Below are 17,568 nucleotides of genomic sequence, written 5' to 3'. Positions count from 1 at the left end.
TTCTGACAATATATGTCAGATTTTCTCAAACTGACATTTTCCAGAAGTGCTGGACATTCATTACTGCCATCTCTGCCTTGCACATCCATTAGAAAGTGTAGATTCTATATCTCTGCTAAACTAAATAGTTGCATACAGGTGTTAAAACTTTAATCCTCGGGAAAATCTACTTATAAATGAAGGTACTAGGACTTATTTAACAATTTCCCTCCTTTCTCATAAATGGGGCCAAAAGTGGCTCACCTATAAATTAAAACAAGCTCCATAAATTAAAAAGTAACAGTAGAAAATGAACATTCAATTAAATAAGTGTGTATGCATTAAATTAATTCACCCAAGTTAGGTAAGATAAGCAGTACTTACTTCACAGGCTTCCCAAAAACCATATTGTCTTACTAGGCTCCTTTCTGCCGCAGGAGACAGGAGTTGCCTCGATGGCGCCCCCAACAACATGGCGCCACAGGCAAATGCCTAGTCTGCCTGGTGGTAGAACCGCCTCTGCTTGTTACTTTGTTCTGAGATTTAGAGGCTCCCAAGATGGCTGACATGAGACTTCTGCTGGAAACCTCGGCAGCTTTTTTAAAGCCCCGGTATGTGGATACGTGGATATACGGATATGCGGATCTCTGCAAAAGTTCCGTTCTTTGTCCTGGCCAGAAAAAACTGTGCCCTTCAAACTTTTCATGAAGTATCTGCCACACAAATAAGCCTCATGGGGTAGGACCACTATTGCCCAAGTCAACACTGCACAATGAAACAGGAGCACACACTTTCAAACCAGTAAAAGAACTTTGTCATTATTGACACTTTTTAGAGCCTGGCTGCCGACCATCTGTCCCGACAGATTTGGTTGTGTACTTGTGGCATAGAACAATAGGATTATACATGGTTGTTCCTGGGTTATACATGGTTGTTCCTATTAGCCACCTGCATGACCTTGGCTCTCAGTATTTACATTCCTCTCCAGCACATCTATGTCCCAACAGCCAGTAGTAAGTTTTTGCCATTTACTAAACTCTACCCATGTTGTCAGCATACACCCAATGAGGAACCAACAAATATCCTGTGGTTCCCTGGCACAAGTACACCATGAAACCTGTCTGCACAGATGGCCATACAACAAGGTCTAACTAACTACAGTAATGATGACATTCTGTTCCTGGTTTGAAAGTGTCTGTTCCTGTGTCATTGTGTACTACTTAATGTGAAAATACTTGTGGCACCTCAGGAACTTTATTTTTCTGCCCTAAACTTCATTAAACAGGTGAAGGATGAAGTTCCTCTTCCTAGGACAAAGTTTTTTCCTTCTACTCAAGTGTCACCTTCTTTTTGGGAACTGACCAATCAGGAACAAACATCTAAAATCCAGGGACACACCCAGATAAAAAACTGGATTTTCGATTGCAGGGACATACAGACATGCAAAGATCTGGATATTCGGCTAAAACCCATGATATTCCCATACCTGGAAATCTCATGGTTTTTGCCTTTTGTAGTACAGTAGAGTCTCGCTTATCCAACGTAAACGGGCCGGCAGAATTTTGGATAAGCAAATAATAAGGAGAGATTAAGGAAAAGCCTATTAAACATCAAATTAGGTTATGATTTTACAACTTAAGCACCAAAACATCATGTTGTACAACAAATTTGACAGAAAAAGTAGTTCAATACTTAGTAAGGTTATGTTGTAATTACTGTATTTACGAATTTAGCACCAAAATATCATGATGTATTGAAAACATTGACTACAAAAATGCGTTGGATAATCCAGAATGTTGGATAAGCGAGTGTTGGATAAGTGAGACTCTACTGTAATTGCTTCTGGGTTTATAGGGAATGGCGTTTGGCCACCCTCCTTATTGCTGCAGGAGCTCCTAGGATAAAGGTACTGTCTGGACGGGTCCTATGTTTCTAACAGGTAAAACAGAAGAAATAAAATGTTTCTCAAGTTGCCATTTCATAGGGCTTTCTTAGACAAGGAATGCTCATGTATTTTTGCCAGTTCCTTCCTCTGAAATATAGCCCAAAGCACCTGGTATTGATTGATGGTTTCCCATCCAAGTAATAAACAGGGCTTACTTAGCCTAAAAAAAAGCTCTATGATTATAATTTGGCATCTGATTTGAAGGCACATATGCATGCACAAATGTGCACTGTTTTTCTCAAACATACTGATGCAAGTCATTGATTAGATAAGATATCGCTAATGGTACTATTTCTTTCTCTTGTGGTCAGGAAAAAAGTAGACATGTATAATATATCTATCAGCCATTAGTTAATCTATAATGCAAACAAAGTGGTCACTCGTCCTGCCAGAAGAGCATGATAGTAATCGATAGCTCATCAGTGACTCTGCAAAAGCTTCTTGCTTCATAAATGCAGACATTTACATGGCAACACCTACTCACTGTCTGTGCCTGAGAAATGCAAATCAGGTTCCGTTTACAAAATAATTCAGATTGTAGTTAGTTTGCTTTCAGGTTGACATATCTGCAGTTCAAGAAGTGGAAAAAGAAGATCTCAAATGATTCCCTGTTTTGTTTTAAAAAGTATTTGTGGACAATTTATATTGATTATCTCAAACCACAAAGGGTTTTTTGAATTTCTGAGCTAAATGGGCTCAGCTTCTTCATTGACAGTAATAAAAGACTGATAGACTCTGTCCAAGTGGAGAGAGGGCTTAGTACAAGACAGTGACATATACAATTAAGAAGAGGGCAAAGGCAAAAACCAACAAACAAACAAAACCTCTCCTCAGGTCAACCCTATTTATGATAGCAATTATCCCCACGGTTCAATGATTACTGGGAATACCACCAAGCCCATTCTGCTTATACTAATAAATGTTCAATTGTCCTCAACTGACGCAGTCATATAATCATTCATTGACTGTTGTACACAATTACCAGCAGCTGCATACAAGCAAACAGGCTATAGCTTCAGTTAACTGTTTCTCTTCTGAAGGCTAAAAGAAAAAGGAGCAAGCCTTAGCTTTCCAATGCATAACATCTGCATAGTATGTAACAAAGAGGAAGGCGCATAGGTGAGAAACATACCAGCTGAGAGCCACTGCAGAGTGATCTCAGAGTCAATGGGGGATCAAATCCCAACTCAGCCTTAGGTGCACCCGATCTTCCTAAGCTCAATCGATTTTGCAGCATTATTGCGAAGACTGAAGAACAGGGTGGCAAACCACATATGGTGCCCAAAGCTCCACTAAAGAAATGCAGAACATGTAAACTCTTGAAAAGGATTAGGGAACAAAAATTCATTAAAAGCAGGTTTTTCCACTGAGTAAGCAATTGAAGCAGGTCTCTGAGTCAATTCTGCCCACCTCTTTCTTGCAAAATATGGCTGGAAATTTTATGGTTTTTAAAATATGGGAATCTTTGTGTGTATATACGTTGAATAGTGTTTGGGAAACACTGGTTTTGAAGGCGTTTAAGAGGGGGGGGGGAGTTTATTTTCACTAGAAAAATCGGATTCTGCTGAGTCTGGGCCATAAAGACAGTCTTCTATGCTTATCCTTGTTTCATATAAAATCAGACATATAGAATAATAGTTGGACTAGGCCCCATTGGCTAAAGAGGCCAATTTAATGCAAGAAATGGTGCCAGAATATCCCAAACATGTAGCTATCTGGTTTCTTTTTGAAACCTGGTAGTGAGAAAGAGACCTCACTACCTCCCTAGGTAATTGATTCCATTGTCAAACCATTCTCAATACGTTCCTTCTAATGTTCATCAGAAATCTATCCTTCCGTAACTTAAAACCATAGGAGCTAGTCCTTTCCTCTGGCTCTGATCTCTCCAGTTCATTATTGAACACACCAATTACCAGTGGTTTCAGACAGGAATGTCTCTCCCACCACAAGACCAGAATTGGAACTGGGGCTTTCTTGCACACTATGTGCCTTCTACGACTGAGTCAGGTCTCAGCAGGACATCTCAGTCAGAGTTTGGAAAAATTCTCCTATGTACAGTACTCTGATTCCCAGCAACTTCTAACCAGCATGAGAGTCATCCCCAAACTCTTCAAAACCTTAGACTCAGTGCTGTGGAAATATCTAGTCATTGCATTTTCTGCCCATCCCACAAATTCTAAAGGCATAGAGATTAGGAAGGCGGGGATGTGAACCAAATACCTGTGGATAGCAAGAGTCCACTCTACTTCTGACTGATCATTCCAGTGGAGGTTACATAGATCCAGTTTTGTCAACACATGACAGGGGTGTTAATCCTTTTAGTCTTGGAAAAATTGTGAGTTCCCTCTGTCTTTCTCTTGTGGGGTCCATAGGCAGGCAGCTTCTTTTAGATTAATTTTGGTTTAGCAGACTTCTTGCCATTTGTCGTGAAGATCCAAGATTTTGCATAGATCATCACCATAATCATTGGATGCTGGAGTCCCTATTAATAAAATGGTGTAGGGCATCGGTGGAGGTGGCAGCAAGTATTTGAGGTGATGGTTGTGGGACTTCAGTTTATTCATTCACAAGGCTGAAGCAAATGATAGGCTAGCAAGTGACTTGTAGCCAAGGCTTGACACCGCCTTTGCTTTGAATCCAAGGTTGTCTGAATCCGCAGATCCTGAGCTCAGAGATATGCTGGGTCCACACTAAAGTAACTGATCTTGCACTAAGACCCTATATAATACTGTTCATTCAAAATTCGTGTCAAACTGTGGTGGACAGACAACAAACTTGCACAAAAGTGTGTAAAAGAAAGCTCTTACTGTGCATCAGTGTTCTGTGGTCTGTATCATCACCATCCAGGCCTCAGATTCGTTCCACGATTTCCTATGAGGACAAGCAAGCAGCTTGCTGAAAAGGACTACATTTCAAACAATGAACAAATATACTGCAACTACAATTGGCCCTCCATATCCAGAGATTGTGCAGGCACGGATTTCACCATTCCTTGCTTGCCATTTTTTCAAAACACTGTTTTAATATGCTATTCTTTATAATGGGATTGAGCATTCACAGATTTTGGTATCCACTAGGGGTCCCAGAGCTAAACTTCAGTAGATCCCAAGGCCTACTATAGTGTTGTAATGTTATTTTTAAAAGTGAACCAGTGTCTTTAAGAGTGTTTTATAGACACAGAGTTATGTTTCAAATAGAATAGTCCCATTGGCATAGGGTACATCTACACTGTAAAACTAGTGCAGATTAACATTACTTTAACTGCGATAGCTCAATGCTATGGAATCCTGAGATTTGTAATTTGGTGAAGTAGAATCACTCTTGTCCTTGTAAAACCACAATTCCCAGGATTCCATAAAATTGAGCCATGGCAGTTGAAAAGTAGTGTCAAACAGCATTAATTCTACAATGTAGACACACCTTTAATGTTTGGCTGGTGAGTTGATAACAGGTAAATTTCAATAGCTTGATGTGTGTGTCATTAAGTACGAACAAATAGTATTATTATTATCATTATTATTAAAGCCATTAGGAACAGTTTCTTGGGTCTCGCACTTTGCTTTTTGTATTTTTTTTCAACATTAGCCCTGCTTTTTTTTAAACAAGAGCATTAACAAAATCCACGTATAATAACACAGCCCAACCAAAACCATTTTTTCTTGGTGTCTTGGTTTTTAGGCCTGTTCCTGGGGTTATTTGGGGTGCTGATTCAGAAAAATGCATTGGATAGACCACATCAGCTCTTGATTATTAAATGTGGTTTTCTGTGGGCGAGCAGATGGCGCCTACTAGATGGCATATGTTCTGTATCAGAAAATAGAGCTGACGTGGTCTATCCAATGCAATTTTCTGAATCGGCACCCCAAATAACCAAACTGCATCTAAAGTTGACCAAAAACTGATTCATAACCCTTTTGGTACTAATGTTGGAGAATGGTCCCCAAAGTTGTCCCTAGTCAAAAGAAGAAGAAGAAAAAAGAAAAAGAAAAAAAGGTTGGGAACCATTGATGTAGTAGTGCTCTGTGGTTTGTGTCATCACCAGCCTGGTTCCAGGATTTCCTATGTAATGATCTGTGCATGCACAGCAAAACCACCTTCTTCAATACCGGTTTGAAGCTGCATTAAACAATCGGTGTAGATGGCTTTTAAAAAGAAAACAATTGCTAAGAGCCAGGGAAGGAGTGCACCTATGGTGTTGAAGTCCTGCAGTTGGACATCACTTTAACTGTCATGCTGTAGGATCACAGGGAATGTAATTTGACAATGCCTTTAGCAGGGTGGCTGTGAGTTTTCCGGGCTATACAGCCATGTTCCAGAAGCATTATCTCCTGACATTTCACCTGTATCTATGGCAGGCATCCTCGGAGGTTGTGAGATCTGTTGAAAATTTGGCAAGGGGGTTTATATAGCTGTGGAAAGTCCAGGGTGGGAGAAAGAACTCTTATCTGTTTAAGGCAAGTGTGAATGTAGCAAATGGCCACCTTGATTACCATTGAATGGCCTTGCAAATTCAAGGACTAGCTGCTTACTGCCTGGGGGAATGCTTTGTTAGGTAGTGTTAGCTGGCCCTGATGGTTTCTTGTCTAGAATTCCCATTTTCTGAGTGCTGTTCTTTATCTACTGTCCTAATTTTAGAATTTTTAAATACTGGTAACCAGATTTTGTCCATTTTATGGTTTCATCCTTTCTGTTGAAATTGTCCCCATGCTTGTGGATTTCAATGGCTTCTCTGTGTAGCCTGACATGGTGGTTGTTAGAGTAGTCCAGCATTTCTGTGTTCTCAATATGCTGTGTCTAGGTTGGTTCCTCAAGTGCTCTGCTATGTATTGTCGAAGGCTTTCATGGCCGAAATCACTGGGTTGCTGTGAATCTTTCGGACTGTATGGCTATGTTCCTGACGTTGCGCCCACATACCTCACACCTCTGAGGATGCCTGCCACAGATGTGGGTGAAATGTCAGGAGAGAAAGCTTCTGGAACATGGCCATACAGCCCAAAAGACTCACAGCAACCCTGCTCTGCTATGGCTGGCTTCTCTGGTTGTGTTAGTCTGCAGTGCCTTTCATGTTCTTTGATTCGTATCCGGGCAATGCTGTGATTCCAGCCTTCGACAACATAAGGCCTTTAGCCTTGAGGGGGAAATCATAGAGAGGAGGAAGCAAGCTTGCTTTCGGCTTCCCTGGAGACAAGGTGGAACAATGGCTTCAAACTATAGGAAAGGAGATTCCACCTGAACATTAGGAAGAACTTCCTCACAGTGGGAGCTGTTCATCAGTGGAACTCCCTGCTGGAGCGTGGTGGAGGCTCCTTCTTTGGAGGCCTTTAAGCAGAGGCTGGATGGCCATCTGTCGGGAGTGCTTTGAATGCGATTTCCTGCTTTTTGGCAGGGAGTTGGACTAGATGGCCCATGAGGTCTCTTCCAACTCTATGATTCTGCGCCAGAGAGTGCTAATGCCAAAAATCATTGAGCCATGGGAGCTAAAGTGGTGTGAAACTACATTCGTTCTAAGGTGTGTAGACGCACCCAGTGCCTCCTTTCTTCATGTTCCAGGGAGATTTGCAAGAGCAGCCACCCCAGCCTCCACGTGGTGCAATCTGGCGCGATCCCTGGGCTGTGTTTTGGTTTCAGTGGAGTATTTCCTCCCCCAACCGGGAGATTTGGAATAAAATATTCCAAGAGGAATCTGGGGAGGGGGATAGATTAAGAGGGGGCGCTTTCCCGCTGGAAAGAAACCACGCGACCTCAACCAACCAGCCTTTGCTAATCCCACCAACCCACCTCCCTGCCTCCCTTCTCTGCTCCTCCCTTGGACTAAACTCTCGCTTTCTAAACCCTTCCCCTTCGGAAAGCGCCCGCCTGGGGCTCCCCTCCCTTTGGCTGGAGCTGGTGGATTGGCGTGGTGTGTGTCTCTCTGTGTGTGTAAACGCGGATCGCTTCGCCTCCTCCTCCTTTCTCCTGCTCTCTCTCTCTCTCTCTCTTTCTGGCAGCCGCCATAACTGCGGGGGCAACCCAAACTTGCTCCAGCCTGGCACAGCCAACTCCTTTTCCTCCCACCTTCTTTCCTTACCACGCGGATTCCTGGCAGAGAGAGGAAAAGGAGCCGCAAAATAAAGAAGTTGCGGAGGAGCAGCAGCAGCAGGTAGGAAGCCAAGGCTTTGCAGGCAGTGAGTGGGTCCACTTTGCGGCAGAGAGGAGTCGGGAGGAGGGAGGTTGCCTTGTTTCCCTTGATTTGCTTCTCCCGGCATTTAGAGAAAGGTTTGGGGAATTGGGGTCCGATCCACGGAGGCTGTGGGGGGGGGGGGGGGGTTGTGCTGCGGATCCTCGGATCGTGGGAACCAAGAGAGTTTGCCATATACAATACAATACACTGGGCGCGGGGCTTGCTGCAGGGACTCGTTTCCAAAAGGAGGGTTTCTTTAAAAGGCGGTGTGTTTTCAAGACAGATCAATGCGGAGGGGGAATGAGATGCGACTTGGAGGGGGGGGGGGTAAAATAGGGGGGGTCTCCTCTTCCTCTCTTAAAATGGGCTTCCTTCTCCCTCCCCTTCCAATGTTGGTCTCTTCCCTCCCCTTCAAACGGGGGTCTGTCTCAGCTTAAAATGAGGGTCTCTCCTTGAAATGGGGTGCTCCCCTTCCTCTTGCCTTGTAAATACGGGGGCGCCAATGGGTTGTGTTGGTAGGAAAGAAGCAGGCGCATTGCCTGTGTGTGGTTTTAACGGGTGGCTCTACTGCTGTGGATTCTGCCTTATTTTCCCCTTTCTTTGCTTCCACCTGCTTTGGCTAGAAGAATTGCCTTGGCTGCCCCTTTTCTCTCCTCCTTTTCTACCCTCCCCACTATATATATATATACACACACACACATACACACACACACACACACACACACTCTCCTCCTTTTTTACTCTCCCCACTATATATATGTACTGTATTAATATTCTGGCACCCACCGCCCCTTTGTGTAAAAAGGCTTCAGTGGGAGAAGTGGGCTTCCACTGTTGCACTGTCATGATTTCAGGAGGAATCAGGTCTAGCACTGGGTGCATCTACACCAGGCATGGGCCAACCTGGGACCCTTCAGATGTTTTGGACTTCAACTCTCACCATTCCTAGCAGCCTCAGGCCCCTTCCTTTCCCACCTCAGCCGCTTAAGTGGGAGTTGTTAGCTGGCCCTGATTGTTTCATGTCTGGAATTTCCATGTCTGGAATTTACTGTCCTGATTCGACAACACAGTAATCAAGGTGACCACATGCCTCCAACAGACAAGAGTTCTTTCTCCCACCCTGGACTTTCCACAGATATATAAACCTCACTTGCCTAGTTTTCAACAGACCTCACAACCTCCAAGGATGCCTGCCATAGATGTGGGCAAAACATCAGGAGAGAATGCTTCTGGAACATGTTTACAGCCTGGAAAACTCACAGTAACCCAGTGATTCTGGGCATGAAAGCCTTTGACAACACATGGGAGATGTAGTTTGATGAGGCACTAGTACTATTTGGCAGGGAAGGCTAAGGACTTGGTATAACTGAAACATCCATGAGTCTTTGGCAATTAGCCATGGCAGTTAAAGTGGTGTCAAACTGCATTCATTCTACAGTGTAGATGCAGCCTTTGTAACCCATCCCTTGGGTGTTTTCAAAAGCTGGCTCTGGTGAAACTTGACATAAGGAGAAAAGGGCCAGAAGGGTTGCCTTTAATTATTGTGGGGATGCTCTTTTGGGAAGGGGGAAAAATCAGATGAAGGAAAGTTTGGGAGGGACAAGCTGTCAAAAAGAACATTATTGAACTTGAAAGAGATTCAATACAATTAACAGTTATTCCAGATTGGGAACAAAAATTAAAATGTCATCCATTTTGGGGGAGATACTACTTTGCCTTTAGTTTCGATATTTACGGTATATTAATTTTTGGTCTTTGGGACATCATAAATACCCTAAAGGCACCTGATCCAATCTGATCTTGAAACCTAAGCAGGGTCAGCCTTGGTTAGTATCTGGATGGGAGACTGCTGTAGGTTGTATTTTGGAGGAAGGCCATGTCAAAACCACCTCTGAGAATTCTTTGCCAAAGAAAGCCCTGTGATATGTATGGGGTTGCCATAAACCAATACGTGACTTGGAGACACCTATACATACATCTCAGAAGGGAAGGCAAATGTTAACCACAAGGGAGTATAAATACAGTGGAGTCTTGCTTATCCAACATAAAACGAGCCGGCAGAACGTTGGATAAGCAAAAATGTTGGATAATAAGGAGGGATTAAGGAAAAGCCTATTAAATGTCAAATTATGTTATGATTTTAAAAATTAAGCACCAAAACATGTTTGACAACAAGTCTGACACTTGTTTGGGAGCGTGTTGCTGTCTAGAAAAATAGCTGTGGATCCAGGCGGGAGGCTGACTGCATTGGATAATGCAGAACGTTGGATGAGCGAAGGTTGGATAAGCGAGAATCTACTGTAGGTCAGTTTTTTAAGGGACCAATCTTTTCTGGTACAGTATCATTAGCAAAGTAGCGAGCAAAAACGTCATAGTTGTGGATTATATGAAGGTATATCCACAATGGTCCTGTTAGGGTGCATCTACACTGCAAAATTAATGCAGTTTGTCACTAGTCTAGTTACAACGGCTCAGTGCTCAGTTGTAGTTTTACAACTGCGCAAGAGTGCTGGTGCCTCACCAAACAACAGATCCCTGGATTTCAAAGCATTGAGCCATGCCAGTTAAAGTGGAGTCAAGCTGTATTAATTCTGCAATGGGGATTCGCACTTAGCTAGATTGATATCCTATTGTTGCCTGTTTCTCCCTCATAGCAGTGTTTTCCTCTGGCAGTGAAGTGTGATACATCTTGTTCAATGGGAGATGGCAATGTTTGGCCTGATAGTAAGAAATGTCCTCATGAAGCTCAGCTGGGTTCAGGGAAGGCATGCCTCCAGGTCACAGATACACTGTTTTGGAATGTGCCATTTCAAATGGAGAAAGGGAAGTTGAGTAGGACTGAACTGCACCTGTTGTAGCCATATGTTTGTCCTCAGTTGGGCTTTTGGCTATTGCCAATGTAAACACATAAAAGATATGTGAGTTGGCTTTTTAAATACATACATACACACACACACAACTGCAAAGTGCTCCTTGGACTTACTTCTGGTCTTAAACTGTGCTCAGTAAATGTGTACTTCCTTCACATTTACAAATTTAATGCTGTGTATTCAAAAAATATCTTTTTAATCTTAATGGATTTTCAAATCTACTCTTTGCAATGGTGCCAAGGTTTCAAAGGCAAGGCGTGCGATGACATCAGGTGCCTGGGCAAGTCCTCTCTGCCTCCAAACTGGTTATAAAAAGAAGGCATTATTTGGGAGGATGATCAGAAAGATGCTTTTGCAGCTTTCATGTTGAGGTTTTGTACCTCGGCAATGGGTGTGGCTCAAAGCATAGTAATACTGCAGAGTAGTTTTTACCACAATAATAAAGAAAGGCTGCACAAGAGGGTTTTTTTTTCATATGGCTTGTTGCTGTATAATAAATATTGTTGTACCATGTGTGGAGACTTTGGCTCTCCAAGATATTCAGCTCCCAGAACTCCCAGCCATTAGGCACAGTGCTTGGGGATTCTGAGAGCTGAAGTCCAGAATGTCAAAGGGCACAAATATTGATATCTGTACTTTAGAGAACCATCATGACACACTGATTTTGCATTGACCTTGCTAGGAGACAAGTGTTACATCAGGGGTCCTCAAATTTTTAAAGCAGAGGGCCAGTTCACAGTCCCTCAGACTGTTTGGGGGGGGGGGGGGGGCAGACTATAATTTGAAAAAAACATGAATGAATTCCTATGCATATTGCACATATCTTCTTTGTAGTGCAAAAAGAAATTGAAAGAACTATACAATACAGTAGAGTCTCACTTATCCAACATAAACGGGCCGGCAGAATGTTGGATAAGCGAATATGTTGGATAATAAGGAGGCATTAAGGAAAAGCCTATTAAACATCAAATTAGGTTATGATTTTACAAATGAAGCACCAAAACATCATGTTAGACAACAAATTTGGCAGGAAAAGTAGTTCAATACGCAGTAATGCTATGTAGTAATTACTGCATTTATGAATTTAACACCAAAATATCACGATATATTGAAAACATTGACTACAAAAATGCATTGGGTAATCCAGAACGTTGGATAAGTGAGTGTTGGATAAGTGAGACTCTACTGTATTTAAATTGAAGAATAGTAGCAACCAACATAAACTTATCAGTATTTCAAGGGGAAGTGTGGGCCTACTTTTGACTGATGAGATAGTTAAATTAATTAGGATTGTTGCTGTTGGGCAACTCTAAGTCCAGTGTTTAGGGCAAGGGCTGGATAAATGATCTTTGAGGTCTGCATTTTGCATGTTGGCCTTAGTTTAGTGACCTCTTTGCGTTGTCAGATAATATTGCATTGCATCAAGGGTTCCTTCTTGAGGCCCTTTGATTTCATGGTTTTAAAAGTCAGGTTATTATGAGCCGTTTGGAGGATACTTCCCTATTAGAGCCAAAATTAGGGACAAATTAGGAATTGCTTAGGACACTGGATTTGGGAGGTGCGTGGATCTCTGCTTGGGATGTGCATAGTACCCAGGCCCTCTACTGAATTCTCCTCCTAAAAACTAGGACAGATAGTTCATAGATAAAGCTGGCAAAACTGACCTTCTGCAGCCAGTGTTGTGGGTCAACAGTCACTTGCTCTTTGCAAAAAAATGTGTGCCATTGCCCATTCAACAGATGTGTGTGTGATTCTGATTAGATGTATGGATAAGATCTTGTCATATTATGCAGTTGGGGGTTGATCACATGTGCCAGTGGTGTCTCAAAGCTGTGAAATGCATTGCAGATTGAACAAAAGCAGGATGCAAAATTGAACGCCAAAATACTATTTGGCTGGAGTGGTTTACATAAATTGTAAACTGAAAACACTTTTCAACCTCTCCAGATCCAAGGCCTGCAACATGAAGATGCAGTGCTCTCATTCTAAACCAGATGGAAAGAAGGATGGGTTCCTAAACCTTTCATGGTTGTGGAAAGGAGGGAATTTTGAGTGATCTTGCTTTTTTCAATTCTGCCTAACAGGGTATAGCTACCACAGTCCTTTTTCTGTTATTGGTAAAAAAGATCTGACTTTATGCATCTGGTTTTGCCTTGCTTTTAAAAAACCCCTCATAAATGGATGTGATTCCACGAGTGCATCCCATATATAAGATCAATCCATATATGAGATCAATCCATATATGAGATCAATTCAGATATGAGGTCAGATCCAGCAGTGTTGTAAATAAGCCTACAAAAGTTGCTTTCTTTCCTGAGGTGAGCAGAAAATGTACAACTAGCTCTGCAGAAGCCTCTTGTGATTCTTCTAAACATTGTGTAGAAGAGGGAGATACTGCATGGTTTTTGTTCTGCTTGTGTACTTATGCACCTATGTGGAATTTCACATAGTTGCTTACAAGCGACTCTTGCTTACATGCAACTCTGTGTTGTTTATGGCCACCAAACTAATGTTTATGTACAAGGCTGCATTTGAGTATCTCATTCAACCAACTGAAGACTCTTTGTTCTAAAGTAGTGTTTTCCTATGTGGTTTCCTCCAGATGTTTTAGCCTTCCACTTCTGTTATCCCTGACCAATTATTACATTGGCTGTGGATGATGAGAACTGTAAACTAAAATTTTGGACCTGCATCAGGGATGGCTACTACAGAGCTGTGCAAATAAGCAGTGTAATACATTCTTGTCTTACATGATCCTGTTCGTGTCCCAACTTCACAAAACACATTCGATGAAGTCCCATTTTGTTTCCTTTCCTGTAGAAAATATGTAAAGAAAAATAGTTTAAATTGTATGTAACATCCTGGTCCTCTTGTTCTGTAGTGAATACTGATAATTTCATTTCTCAAGGCATATCCATGCACCTCTCTCTGATGATTAGTTCACATCCCTGGCTCCTCACGTCTCCTGCCAGCCTTCACGGCAGGTGACCAGGAGAGTAGACCAGCATGGATTCTTCTATTCATTTAATCCAATTGTTGAGTACTTAAGCTATTGAGGATTGACATGTGCAGTTTTCTCTTACTGCTCTTGACATTGGAAAATAACACAATTTCAAGATTCAATGTGTGATCAAAAACTACACTTAATACTGAGTTTTGGTGGAAGGTAGACTTCTTTTTTTTTTTTACAAGGATGTATATTCTAGTTACTGAAACTTAACCTAGGGTTATATATAAAAGAAGGTTGTATTTTAATGTACAACATTCTACAAATTATACATTTGTTGGGGTTAGGGGCACAGGACCACAGCGAAAATTGCAAATAAAGAAATTGTTAATTTTAATGTGCATTTCTAAATCTTTCAGCATGACTCTGGCCATCTTCCATTAGAAGCTGAATATACAGTTGCATTGCAGGACCTAGACATTCTTAGAGAAGGTGTTTCCTATAGAAATCTCTAGGTCCTCCATCATGGTGCAGTGGGTTAAACCCTTGTGCTGGCAGGTCTTCTGACCTGAAGGTTGGGGTGCTGATCTGAAGGTTACCGGTTCGAATCCAACACGGGGAGAGTGCGGATGAACTCCCTCTGTCAGCTCCAGGTCCATGCGGGGACATGAGAGAAGCCTCCCACAAGGATGGTAAAAATATCAAAACATCCAGGTGTCCCCTGGGCAGTTCTTGCAGGTGGCCAATTCTCTCATACCAGAAGCAACTTGCAGTTTCTCAAGTCGCTCCTGACACGAAAAAAGAAATCATGGCTGGAGGAAGTTGACCACAGATTCATACTAGAGGACCTAGAGATTCCAAGAGAGAACATTTTAAGTCAAATCCACAAATGTTAAAACTACAGTTACGTAAAGACAGCTGTATTTCTCTTACAGAACGGAAATGCTTAGGAATGTATTGATTCGAACTCTTATTGTGCTCATCAATTTCCTCTTCTGGTTACTCTGTTGGTCCTAACAATTACTGTACTTGGATTCCATTTGGTACTTGGTTTTTTTTAAGTGATCACCTGCAGCTGGCTCTGTTGCTGCAGAACTGATCAGATGAATGAATGAATCAATCAACCAACCTCTCTTCTGATATTTTTCTGGTTGACTTGTCATATGTCACTACACTTTTAAAGCGCTGTTCCTTTAACTGCTATGGTTGCCTCCTAAGGAATCCTAGAATTTGCAGTTTAGGAAGGGGGTACTTAGAATAATCAACCAAAAATGTCTTAGGCCTCACTAAACTACACACTCAAGAATTCCACAGGATTCAGCCATAGTAGTTAAAGTAAATAATAGTACTATAACAGCGTAGTATGATATCCTCATGAGAATGTTTTTCTATTAGAATAAAAATCCAGAAAAGCACATCTTGTGCTACAAATATAAGAAAATGAAACATCATCCTATTTGAGAGCTCCAACTGGCCCTGGATGCTTGAAAGAAATGATTATTCCGTTGTACAGTTTAGCTACAGATCAGGTATCATTTCCTGGTAACATGCTCCACAACACAAAAGGTGTTGTAACCTTGAAGCTCCATTAATTGTTGTCCCAGGACATAGTGTTATATTCCAGTGCCAGGTTTTCCTATGTTTTTCATTATTCTACTTTGATACTGCTGGTCAGTAGAAGAATAACTCACCTTATCATTCTTTAAATAGCAAGGTACTATAAGTAACAAACAGCATTAACAAAATGTTATGAAAGTGCGGCAAAGATGGTGTAAGGTTTTGACTTCTCCAGCTCATTTCAACACCTAGGATGAGATAAAAATTAGTGGGTAAGGGAAGCAAACGAAAGTGTGCAAATTTGTTTTGGTGGTTTGGATGCAGTCTCAATGGAAAGAAGAGATGTTAAAGTTTTTGGTTTACTGGTTCATTTAATAATTTCTCCCCCCTACTCCCACCCCCCAATTTTTGAACCCCATGATTTCAAACCTGTATGCAAAAATACTTAATAAAAATTATATATATATATATATAAAATAATTTCTCTCCAAAAGATTTCACTCCAATGAACAATAAAGTGAACTACATAATCTAATCAGCATTTTACACTTTCATTCCCATGAAACATTTGCAATCGATTGTAACTGAGTCATCTCCCAATAATTTCGAAAGCTAAGTTACAAGGGATTTAACCTGTTGATTATGTTTGTAAATTAGTAGCAGCACACAGATGTATATTATGACCCCTGTATTCCTGAACATACTGTGGAAAAAGAAAACGGTGGATAATAGCATACCTTATTGAAATGATCGATTTCTACTAGAAGCTAAGCTACCATAAAGTCATGGAGGTGGACCTTAGAAATTCCTAGAGAGGGTCTGTCTGTGGTAGCTTTTGGATTAAGAAGCATGCCATAGAATTGTCTGAAAGACATAGAAAATGCCTGGATAGGACATAAGTAGGTTAAACCATGGGTAGTGGCCTGAAAGAAATGGGGGCTATATTATACTTTGTTTTTTGCCTTTATTATTAGACCTCATAGTCTGTAAATTAGGGATTGATAGCTTTATACTTATTTGGGCACAGGGTATATTGTTTGGTGTACCTGCAGTTAACAAACACTGATGATGGTTTCACATCACACTGCTCACCAACTTTTCTGTATAATTTACAGAAAGATGATAGAACAGATGGAGCTGATTTTGGTTTTCCTTCCAGATGTTTATGGAGGAGTGTTTGGGGAAAAGGTATATAGAATCATCATGTGTTTGTGCTCTACTCCTGGTTGTTTAAAAGTGCTACAGAGAAAAGGGTGAATATGGTATTCTGGCATACTCTTATGCAAGAAAAAGAAATGAAGGAGCAATTTCTCATTTTTTGAACTGCACATCTTTCATTAGAAAGAGAGGAACTATGACCAAGTTATGAATCTCAAGAGATAACAGCATTCTCGTGACTCTTACAAGACGTAACCTATAAATGTCTTTGACGACTCCAGGAACATTTTGTTTGTTAGATTTTTAGGTTATGTTTCTGTAAAAGAATTTGATCAAAAACAACCTTATTTTTGAGCCAGTGTCATTAGGATTGTGTTATGTATATGGCTATACTCCTAAATGTGGTGGTGTTGTTACATTCCTTCTAGTTGACTCTGACTCATTGTGACCCTACGGTAGGGTTTTCTTGGCAATATTTATTATGAGAGGGTTTGCCATTGCCTTCCCTTGGCTATGAGAGAGTGACTTGCCCAAGGGCACCCTTGTCTCTGAAAGTCCTAATCCAATGCTCAGATCACATACAATGCTGGCAGTGTTAAGTCTGTTTATTAGAAAACAGATCCCAAGGAATATACTGGTATTTTTCCTATGTTACGAAAGACAAGTAAATAACATTACACTATTTTGGAAGAACCGTTCTGAATTTTTTTGGTACTTTTTGGGTTAAGAGAAGCTGACTGAATATTTGGCTGACTGTTTTTATAGTTACATGTGTATGTTTCATAATTTAGACCAAAATTGCCTTTAAGATAGAGATTCTAGGGCTTATAGTCCAGAAACTATCTGAGCCAGTGGTTCTCAACCTGGGGTCCCCAGTTGTTTTTGGCCTTCAACTCCCAGAAATCTTAACAGCTGATAAACTGGCTGGGATTTCTGGGAGTTGTAGGCCAAA

At 41.3% G+C, this 17,568-nt stretch overlaps 1 protein-coding gene across 12 annotated transcripts in view; it reads left to right on the top strand.

Annotated features, from left to right (window-relative positions):
* The first annotated feature begins 7,717 nt into the window (after nucleotides 1-7,717).
* sema4d (semaphorin 4D) overlaps nucleotides 7,718-17,568 on the top strand; it is a 144,221-nt gene continuing 134,370 nt past the window's right edge. For 4 of the 12 annotated variants that reach the window (XM_062972110.1, XM_062972108.1, XM_062972109.1 and 1 more), the window contains exon 1: nucleotides 7,744-8,063. The gene's annotated coding sequence lies outside the window, so the exon portion shown is untranslated. Of the gene's footprint in view, nucleotides 8,064-8,159; nucleotides 8,180-17,568 lie in introns of those variants that run through there. The other 8 variants (XR_010003453.1, XR_010003450.1, XM_062972114.1 and 5 more) reach the window with 8 other exon arrangements.

The sequence above is a fragment of the Anolis carolinensis genome, chromosome 2, assembly GCF_035594765.1.
Source record: "Anolis carolinensis isolate JA03-04 chromosome 2, rAnoCar3.1.pri, whole genome shotgun sequence".
Lineage (NCBI taxonomy): Eukaryota > Metazoa > Chordata > Lepidosauria > Squamata > Dactyloidae > Anolis > Anolis carolinensis.
Note: the sequence above shows the minus strand (reverse complement) of the source record. Positions and strands in the feature narration are given on the sequence as shown.